Source organism: Ornithorhynchus anatinus, chromosome 9 (genome assembly GCF_004115215.2).
Source record: "Ornithorhynchus anatinus isolate Pmale09 chromosome 9, mOrnAna1.pri.v4, whole genome shotgun sequence".
In the NCBI taxonomy this organism is placed as follows: Eukaryota; Metazoa; Chordata; class Mammalia; order Monotremata; family Ornithorhynchidae; genus Ornithorhynchus; species Ornithorhynchus anatinus.
The window spans coordinates 4,728,432-4,739,163 of record NC_041736.1 but is presented as its reverse complement, the minus strand read 5'-3'; the positions used below and the strand labels follow the sequence as shown (position 1 = coordinate 4,739,163).

Sequence of the window (10,732 nt, the reverse complement as noted above, 5' to 3'; positions counted from 1 at the left end):
AGGGCTTAGTACAATGCTCTGCGCACGGTAAGCATTCAGTAAATACGATCGACCCATTCATCTTGCATCTACCCCGGAACTAGCGAGCGCTTAGCCAGTGCTGCCAATAATTAATTAATCGCTCCATCTAAGTGGAAGGATTTTTTTTTTTCTTTTTGGAAAGCAGGGCCTGGTTGCTAGGCTTCAGATCCATGTGCAGAAGGGAATATACAGAGGGAGAGGAGCATAAATATCATCTGCTTATGTAATACTGGGAAATTTATGGCTTCGTGTATATCGGCCACGGGAGCATGAGGGATCCACACGGGAAATGATCATCATCGTCCTGTTTGTTAAGCACTTGCTGGGTGTCCAGAACTGTACTAAGCGCTGGGGCAGATACGAGATGATCCGGGTGAACCCAATCCCCGTCCCACTAGGGGATCACATTCTAAGATGAAGGGAGAACAGGGATTTAATCCCCATTTTACAGATAAGTAAACTGAGGCCCAGGGAAGTTAAGTGCTCAGGGTCACAGTAGGCAAGGGGCAGAGCTGGGATTCGAACCCAGGTCCTCTGACTCCCAGGCCCAGGCTCTTTTTCATAAACCACGAGGTTTGTCCACCGTGCAAGGTTTTCACAGGGGTTCCAGACTCTGGGACCGGTCACCTTATGAGGGGCGCTGCAGAGTTGCCAGGAATATTTCCCGTTCCCCAGGAATATTTCCCCAGAGTCATCAGTTCCAGGGCCCATTCTGTCCCGCGTTTGAGGGTCTTCGTCACTCACTGCAAGCGATGGCCAACCTTTGACACAAAGCCCGCGCCGGTTGTCCCTGTTTCCCCTTCCCTGCAAACAGATCTCTCGGCAAACCAGACGCGTAACACTCCTGACAGAGAGACGGGGCCTCAAAGCCACAAAAGCCAACGGAAACGGAATCTTCCGACCGAGGCTGAGGCAAACCCCGACCGAAGCCGGCCGGACGAGTCCTCCGGAGAAAACTTTCCCAGCCCTGGGTGGAGGGATGGCTTCCAATCGAAGGGGGGAAAGTGGGAAAAGGAAAGGCCGGGGGTTCGGATCGAGAGGTTCCCGGGAGAAAGACGCCCCGCTAGCGCCAACGTCCTCTCGTTAATCCTGTCAGCGGCCCTGTGAGGTGGGTGCCAAGAGCTATTATTCCATTTTACAGACGAGCAGACGGAGAGAGGGAGAGGCCGGGACTTGTCGGAAGGCACGGTCAGGTAGGGGCCGGGCAGGATTCTCATGCCGGCCAGACCCGACCGGACGAATCCTCAGGTCTCAGGCTCCGGCTCCCTCCCACTCCTCGCGGCCCTCCTGGGAGGATACGGGCAATTTGCTCCAGTAGATCTCATCCGTCTCTCCCCTGACCCTTCGCCCATGTCCTCCTTCTGGCTTGGAAGTCCATCCCCCTTCATACCTGACGGACCACCACTCTCTCCGTCTTCAAAACCCTCCTCGAATCACATCTCCTCCAAGAGGCCTTTCCCAACAAACTCACTTTCCCCCTCCTCCCTCTCCCTTCTGTGTCTTTCGATCTGCCCTCCGTGCACATGATAGTCCCCCTACCCTCAGCCTCGCAGTACTTATGTCCATATCCACAATTTATTTCCGTGTCTCCCTCCCCCCGTAGACCGACTGTAAGCTCCTCGTGGACAGGGAAAGTATCTCTCAACTGTGTGGTATGGTAAGCGATCAGTAGAGTGCTCTGCACAGGTTAAGGAGTCAATAGACACAATTGATTGATTCAGTGAATGAGTGAATGAATGAGGGGGCCATGAAGAAAGGGAAAGGAGAAAAAGGGAATTAGGACATGGCAGGAATTGGAATTCAAGGACGACCTAAACTGTCAGGGTTCGGGGAAAAACGTGCCTTGGAGCTGGGCCGGTGGCCGGGATGTGGAATCCTTCTCAGTGAGGACAGCTGGAAGTCCAGATGTAATAATAATAATAATAATAATAATGTTGGTATTTGTTAAGCGCTTACTAGGTGCAGAGCACTGTTCTAAGCGCTGGGGTAGACACGGGGGGGAATCAGGTTGTCCCACGTGGGGCTCACGGTCTTAATCCCCATTTTACAGATGAGGTGACTGAAGCACACAGAAGTGAAGTGACTCGCCCACAGTCACACAGCTGACGAGTGGCAGAGCTGGGATTCGAACTCACGACCCCTGACTCCAAAGCCCGTGCTCTTTCCACGTAGTAAGAAGCAGTGTGGCCCAGTGGATAGAGTCTGGGCGTACGAGTCAGAGGACCCGGGTTCCAATTTTGACTCCGCCACTTATCTGCTGTGTGACCTCGGGCAACTCACGTCCCTTCTCCGCGCCTCAGTTCCCTCAGCTGTAAAAATGGGGATGAAGAACGTGAGCCCTCTATGGGACAGGAACTGAGTCCAAGCTGGATTATCTTGTATCTACCCCTGCTCTTTGTACGGTGCCTGGGAGCGCTTCACAAATATTGAAAACCCACCAAAATGAGATGTTGAAGGGAACGACCATTTCAGGTGGAAGCATGGGCTCCCCCTGGGGGGCCTTCCATATACTGTGCTCTCTCAAGCGCTGAGTACGCAGTCCTACGGGCGACTGATTGATTAGGATTGACTGGGATTGACTGATTGATTGGGAGCAGTTGCGGGGGCCAACCCCATTGGCTCCAGAGCCCTGTGTGGGGGTGCCAGCAAGACCCCAGAAGGAAAGCAGAAGGTCCGTCACAAAACCTTCCAGTCTGGTGAACGGTGCACGTGAAAAATGAGACCACGGTCGATCAACTGACTCATCAATCCCTGGTATTCACTGAGTGTTGGCAGCGCAGAGGGCAACACCATGATTGGGTCAGGCCAGCAGGCTGCTGGGGTGACGGTCATCCCCCGGACACGGACCGAGCGGCGTGGCCTAGCGGACAGAGGATGGGCCTGGGAGTCAGGAGGATCTCGGTTCCAATCCCAGCTCCACCACTTGTCTGCTAGGGGAGCTTGGGCAAATCACTTCACTTCTCTGGGGCTCAGTGATCTCCTCTGTAAAATGGGATTGCGACTATGAGCCCTATGTGGGACACGGACTGTGTCTGACCCGTTTACCCACCCCGGCGCTTAGTACAGTGCCCGGCACATAGTGAGGGCTTTTAACAAATACCACCTATTGTGTGCAGAGCATTTTACTGTGTGCTTGGGAAAGGACAAGAGAGGTTCCTGATAGATTAGATTGGAATGGGCCATCTAATAGCTCCAATTTACCTTCTTTTTTTTTAATGTCATTTGTTTAGCACTTACTATGTGCCAGACACTGTACTGAGGACTGAGATAGATGCAAGATAATCGAGTTGAACACAGTCCCCCTCCCACACAGGGCTCGTAGTCTTAATCCCTATTTTACAGATGAGGTAAAAGGCCCAGAAAAGTAAAGTGACTTGCCCAAGATCACACAGCAGGCAGGTGGCAGAGCTGGGATCAGAACCCAGGTCCTCTGACTCCCAGACCCTGGCTTTTTTTTAACCTGACACTCATTTGCACCAATGAAAATGAATATAATAGTAATGTTGGTATTTGTTAAGCACTTACTATGTGCAGAGCACTGTTCTAAGCACTGGGGTAGATACAGGGGAATCAGGCTGTCCCACGTGAGGCTCACGGTTAATCCCCATCTTACGGATGAGGTCACTGAGGCACAGAGAAGTTAAGTGACGTGCCCACAGTCACACAGCTGACGAGTGGCAGAGCCGGGAGTCGAACTCATGACCTCCGACTCCGAAGCCCAGGCTCTTTCCACTGAGCCACGCCGCTTCCCTGATATCGCGGAGTAGGCCACTGGGGTTCTACTTGGCAAAGAACCAGTGCCAGAAATTTTAGAGCCGTCCCTCTCAGGGTCCCACCTCTTTGACCGCCTGTCCTCAGCGGGCCGATTCCATTTAACTCTTGGCCCTCTGGCTTACTCTTTAAGCACTTGATATTCACCGCAGCCTCTCCCAAGCGCAGAGTAAGCGCTCGATAAACATCCTCGATTGATTGTTATAAACTTCCTGCTTTTAGGGGTTTGCTTTTAAACTCCTGTTTCCTCAGCCATTTCTCCAGGAAGACTTTCTGCTGCTGCACCTGGCGTTCTCACCCACTTCTAGGATTCTGAGTTTCAGCTGCCTCTGGTCGGGTGTGCAGGGAAGAGTTAACTACCCTCTCCAGTCCTCACCTTCCCCTCCTTTTGAGAGGATTTCAGATGGCCGACTGCGTAAGTGCTGGTGGTGGTGGGGAAAGCAACCAAGAAAAAAACCGCTTTTTGGCTGGCTTCGGCAGGACAGATGGAAAGCGCCTGGTGGAGTTTGATGTTCAAGGATGAAGTTTCCGCTGCCTTTTGTCTACTCTCAGAAGGTACACCCTGGCAAACTGAGCAGGGGACACGGCTGTAGCTGGGAGAAGCAAGACCGTCTCTGAGGGGAGAAGTTCACCCTTCATTCTTTTGTATTTACTGAGTGCTCACTCTGGGCCGAGTACTGAATTAAACACTCGGAAGAGTATCATGTAATCCTACACAGGCGTGTTCCCTGCCCACAAGGAGCTTACAAGTCTCAGCCGGTGGAAAAGACTCCCAGGATTACGCTGAGGAGAACAAGTCGGGGTGAGCCATCTGCCAGCAGAGCAGGAAGTGACTCTGAGTGTGAGGATCGGTGGAAGACGGGGAAGGGGAAGTTGGGGTCGGGGAGCGGGGAGGGGGAGTCGGGAGCTGGCTGATCCAAGGACAGGTGACTGTCTAAGATGGCTGACGGAGCCAGAATAGGCACCTGAGTAATGGTGCACAGCAGTCTGGGATTTTAAGAAGTGTTAAGGAAGCTCAGTCTGCTGCTCTGGGAATCAGTGACCACCTTCCCTCGGAGCAGGGAACCCAGAGTCCCCTCTGAAATGGAGGAGGGGCTTGGCTTTTCCTCTCTCTTCAGGCCTGCGGCCTACCCGACTCCATTCGGAGGCTCCAAAGTCACCGCTTTAGCCTCGCTGGGAGCAAAACTGAAAGAAGTCATCGATGCGGCAAAGAATCCTGATTGTTGGGTAGGGCACTGAGACTCACTTTCTAAGGTCTCAGACCGACTGTGAGATGTTTCAGATCCGGTGTTCAGTGTTTTGGTAGGGGTTAGGGATATTCCTGCTCAAAACCAATCATGGTCACTATGGGATTTACACTAGTAGAAACCGGCACTGGGAGGAAGGAAAAAATACCCACATTTTGGGGTCCTATTTTGTGAAGCTTGTAACTAGCAGTCAAAGAGCAAGAGCAAGTGAGAAGCGGCATGGCCTAGTGGATAGAACAAAGGCTCTGGGAGTCAGAAAGACCTGGGTTCTAATCCCTGCTCCCCCACTTGTCTGCTAGATGACCTTGGGCTTGTCACTTAACTTCTCTGTGCCTCAGTTACCTCATCTGTAAAATGGGGATTAAGACTGTGAGCCCCATGTGGGACATGGACTGTGTCCAACCTGATGGGCTTGTATTCTAAGGGCAGTATTGGAAGGGTAGATAAAAGTATTCTAATAGTGCTTAGAATAGTGCCTGGCACATAGTAATTACTTAAATACCGTAAAAAAGTACCACTATAATACAAACAAGGTCTATTTTTCACAGTGGGTATCTTTTCTCATCTTGTCGTTGTGTGTGTTTGTGTGTGAAGAGAGTAAACAGCTGGCTGCAGTAGAAATTCAGAAGTGCAGCGTGGCTCGGTGGAAAGAGCCTGGGCTTGGGAGTCATAGGTCATGGGTTCGAATTCCAACTCCGCCGCTTGTCAGCTGTGTGACTGTGGGCAAGTCACTTAACTTTTCTGTGCCTCAGTTACCTCATCTGTAAAATGGGGATTAAGACTGCGAGCCTCACGTGGGACAACCTGATTACCCTGTATCTACCCCAGCGCTTAGAACAGTGCTCTGCACATAGTAAGCGCTTAAGAAATCTAACATTATTATTATTATTATTATTATCCACCTGAACTCAGGAAGCAGCTTGACTCCTAATAATAATGATCGTGTTATTTGTCAAGCGCTAGATACAAAATGATCAGATCCCACTCGGGGCTCATGGTCTAAGTAGAAGGGAGAGCACGTATCGAATCCCCATTTTACAGATGAGGAAACTGCAGGCCGGAGAAGTTGAGTGACTTGTCTAGGGCCACACAGCAAGCAAATGGCAGAGCCAGGATTAGAACCAAGGTCCACTGAGTCCCGAGCCCGGGCTCTTTCCATTAGGCCGGGCTGGCTCGGCACATCAACTGAGCCCAGTGGGGAAATCGGAAGAGTGTCATCTCATCGTGGATAGGGGAGACGATCTGTGTGGGGCTTTCCAAGTCAACTCTGTTATATTGTACTCTCCCAAGCTTTTAGTAGAGTGGTCTGCACAAAAGTGCTCAAAAATGTGATTGCATCGCTCCCAGAGGATGACCAGTAAATACCAGGAATACTATCACCGTGTCTTAAAATGACGTTGGGATTTCCGACCCCTCGTTATCGGTGACTGGGCACTGAGAGAATGAGAGCGGAGGGGGGGTGATGTAACGAATGATCTTCTGGAAACCGTTTACTCCTGTCCTGGCTTTGAGATGGAGGGCAGGGGTGATTCCACGGGGCGTGTGCCCGTCTTCCCCCGTTGATTAAAAATAGAGGTAAACATCTCGGCTCATCGGCCGTGGCGCAAGAGAGCTCAATCAATTGGAAGAAAAGAGGATGTTAGGAGGTTGGGAAATATTGAATTTCAGTGGAGAAGTTGTTGGAGACTTTCAGAATGAATCAGAAGCAGATAAAAGCGGAGTGGAGAGTGGCTTCTTGCAGCCCTAGTGCGATTTCAATTTGGGTGATTCACCGGGGGAATTTTATGAACCAAAAAAACCTTTGAATAGGGGGGTTTTGCAGTCTCTTTTTGGACAGATGAATCAGCTCAATAGATGGTGGTTTAATGAACACGATTCTACTAAGATGGGGAGGCACACTTTAAAGGCTTAAGCCCTTACTATTTTGGGCACAGAATATTCAAATCACTGAGCAGGTCCTGTTTTGTAGAGTCATCAAGGGCTTGTTTAGAGGCTAACAATAATCGACGGTATTTGTTAAGCGCTTCCTATGTGCTCATCCACTGGAACCACGAGACCCCGCCGTGTGCCCGGGGGAGACGGACCGGAGGTCCAGGAAGAGAAGAGGTTGGTTTTAGCACATCTGAGTGGCCCTTTCCAACCGGGTTGCCGTGGAGAGCACCTGGAGGGCTGGGAATATTTTGGAATAAGAAGAAAGTTCTCCAGCAGTCTTAAAGTCATCGGGGAGGCCGCGGGAGAACCTCAGAAGGGGTAAGGGTGGATGGGTGAGGGTGTACATGCATTTGTGTAGCTGCAGGAGAGAGAGGACGGCAATCTTCTGTGCCGGTGTTGGCTTTGGGTGTTGCCTAGTTTGGAAGCAGAAAGAGGATGCCCATTTCCTGCTAAGGCATAGTTCCATGCAAAATGTGTGTCCCAGAAGGAATTTTAGGAGGTCATGGGGGAAGCATGGGGAGAGAGACACGAGATCTCTCCGGGTCTCTGCCTCCATAAGACGCTCTGCCCTCTCGGTTTGGTAACAGGCGGGATAGAAGTTGACATATTTTTTTTTCTCTTTGGCAGGGCACCGTCTCAAGATGAATATGGCTCGGGCTTAAAATAGCCTGAGCAGATAGGGCTGGTGATTAAAAGGGAGTACCAGAACACGCTGCTACATGCTCAGACTCGGGCTGAGCTGGTAGGGACCGGAGCTGCTGTCTCTAGAAGCTGCGTCGGGGGCTACGAGGCGTTTTCTGGGGATGACTCCCCAGAGGAATCTTGAGAAGTGAAGAAGCAGGCTGAACCCTTGGGCCCGGGCACTTCCTGGGGCATTCCTTGAGGCGGACGTGTTCTGGAGTCCTCTCCCGGTTGGCTGGGCCTTCATCCCTCATCCCACAAGAAAGAGAGTGTCTCAAGAAAAGCAGTGTGGCCTAATAGGAAGAGCACGGGCCCGGTTCTAACAATACTAATTATGGTATTTAAGTGCTTACTATGTGCCAAGCACCGTTCTAAGCACTGGGGTAGTTCCAAGTTAAGTAGGTTGGGCACAATCCCTGTCCCACATGGGGCTCACACTCTTAATCCCCATTTTACAGATGTGATAAAAGAGGCACAGAGAAGTGAAGTGACTTGTCCGAGGTCACGCGGCAGACACGCGGCATGTGGCAGAGCTGGTCTTTCTGACTCCCAGGCCCGTGCTCTATCAACTAGGCCACGCTGTTTCTCTAATCCCAGCCCCACTACTTGCCTGCTGAATGACCTTGTGCAAGTCACCTTGCTTCTCTGGGCCTTGGTTTCCTCATCTGTAAAATGGGGATTCAATAACTGCTTTCCCTCTCGCTGACTTAAATTGCGAGCGCCGTGTGGGACAGGAACTGTGTCCAACCTGGTCATCTTGCACGACCGACAAGATAGAGTGTTCGACGCATAATAGCAGGTGCCATCATTCTTTTCTACCCCCACTGTTTAGTACAGTGCTTGGCACATAGTAAGCACTTGAAAATACAATTATTATCATTATTTTTAGCAGGAGCAGCATAATACATTTCTGCTAGGGGCCTTTACAGGGAAGCTGCTGCTCTCCGGTGAGAATTAGCACTGTCGTTTCGTTCCACTCTTCCCCCCGGCCTTAGCTGGAAGGATGCCCTGAAGAACGGTTATAATTGAAAGATGAAAGAGGGTCACTCCTTGCTGCGCCTATGGCCTAACCTTGATATTTCTCTTTTCCACATGGCCCTCATCCCCTTCAGTCCTCCAGGCTGCACCCAGATCTACATCATTCTATGGAAATAAGAATAATGATGTTGGTATTTGTTAAGCGCTTACTATGTGCAGAGCACTGTTCTAAGTGCTGGGGTAGATACATGGTAATCAGGTTGTCCCACATGAGGCTCACAGTCTTCATCCCCATTTTACAGATGAGGTAACTGAGGCCCAGTGAAGTGACTTGCCCACAGTCACACAGCTGACAAGCGGTGGAGCCGGGATTCAAACCCATGACCTCTGGAAAGTCCGGGATGAGTCGATACTTAATTCTGATATTAAAGGGTCAGGGAAGCAGCGTGGCCTAGTGGAAAGAGACGGGCCTGGGAGTCAGAAGGACCTGCATTCTAATCTCGGCTCCGCTACTTGTCTGTTCTGTGACCTTGGGAAAGTCACTTTACTTCTCTGACCTCAGTTACCTCATCTGTAAAACGGGGATTAAAGACTGTAAGCCCCATGTGGGACAGGGACTGTGTCCAACCTGACTAGCTTATATCTACCCCAGCACTTAGAACAGTGCTTAGGAAATACCACAGTGATGATGATGATGATGATTATTACAGTACCTGGCACATAGTAAACACTTAAGTACCATTTTTTTAAAAAAGGAGGGTGGGTTATTTTGAAGAAGCAATGAGGTCTTTTTCTCACAAGCAGGTAATTGAGCGCTATTCATTCAATCGTATTTATTGAGCGCTTACTATGTGCAGAGCACTGTACTAAACGCTTGGAATGTACAATTCAGCAACAGATAGAGACAATCCCTGCCCAATGGGATGCCCGGCGAAGAGCCCCAAAATAAAGTATGTTGGCTAACGGGGATCTCATCTTGCTTATTCTACTTCCTCCAGCACTTACGAACTAATTTGCTCCCTCCTTAGCACTCTTGGATCTTTAGGTACTCAGTTTTGAACCCTTGAATTGTAAATAGGTTTCGCTCCCCCACTAGACAGTAAGCTTCTCGAGGGCAGGGAACATGTGACTTTTTAATTCTGCACTTCCCGAGCATCCAGCACAGCGCAGCGTACCAAGTGGGAGCCCCTTAAATCCAACTAAGGAGGCATGTCAGTGCCTGCGGTGCTGAGAGTTTACGTCCCTCTGGGCTGTAAGCTCTCTGTGGGCAGCGAATGTGTCTGTTTATTGTTGTATCGTACTCTCCCAAGCGCTTAGTACCGTGTTCTGCACGCAGCGTGCACTCAGTAAATACGATTGAATGAATGAATCGTTAGGAGCGGGTTAGAAAGCGGTTTGAGAGCCATCGGGTGGGTGGGTTCTTTTGCTGCTCGGCCAGGATTTGGGGGAATATTGCGGATCGATGATCGAAGAGGATAATGGAACCGGGAGGGGAAGGAAAGGCTTCTGTCTTGGAGGCGGCAGGCCGAGGCTGGGGGGATGATGGAGGGAATCTAGGAGACCTCTGCCACTCTGTCCCCGGCGCACCCATCTTCCCTCGGATTCGCTCGCCTCACTTCCGAGGCAGAAGGCAAAAATGAAGAGATCGTTCTGAGAGGGCTACAGATCCGAGTGGGCTTCGAGCTTGATTTCAAACTGGCAAATAAATGATATCTGGCCTCAGACGGAAGAGAGACTTTTTTATTAAAGTGTTTTGTTTTTTTAAAGGCTTCTTTTGATTTCCCCTCCCGTCCTTTGATTCTCCTCATACTTTTGAAGGAAGGCATGCGAGGTGGGGGGATTTTTTTTTTTAACCTTTCGATGAGGTAGATTTATTGCCCCGAGGAGCCTCATCAGAACTTTGACATGTTGGGTTCTGCATAATCCATAGCCTCTTCTGAAAGACGTTGGACCCATTCCAGCCCCTAAATTAGATCTGCTTTGGAAAGAAAGGCCCTTCGAGAGAGCCCGGGCACCAAACGGGGAGAAGCCGGTCTGAGCAGCAGAAATGGAAAGTTACTGTAAGAATTCATAATAATTCTGCTATTTGTTAAGCACTTACT

At 50.4% G+C, this 10,732-nt stretch overlaps 1 long non-coding RNA gene across 1 annotated transcript; it reads left to right on the top strand.

Annotated features, from left to right (window-relative positions):
- Positions 1-935: 935 nt before the first annotated feature.
- Positions 936-7,679, top strand: LOC114814305. The gene is made up of 2 exons (XR_005660370.1): positions 936-1,129; positions 7,599-7,679. It is a non-coding gene; the product is annotated as an uncharacterized LOC114814305 (long non-coding RNA).
- The last annotated feature ends 3,053 nt before the right edge of the window (positions 7,680-10,732 follow it).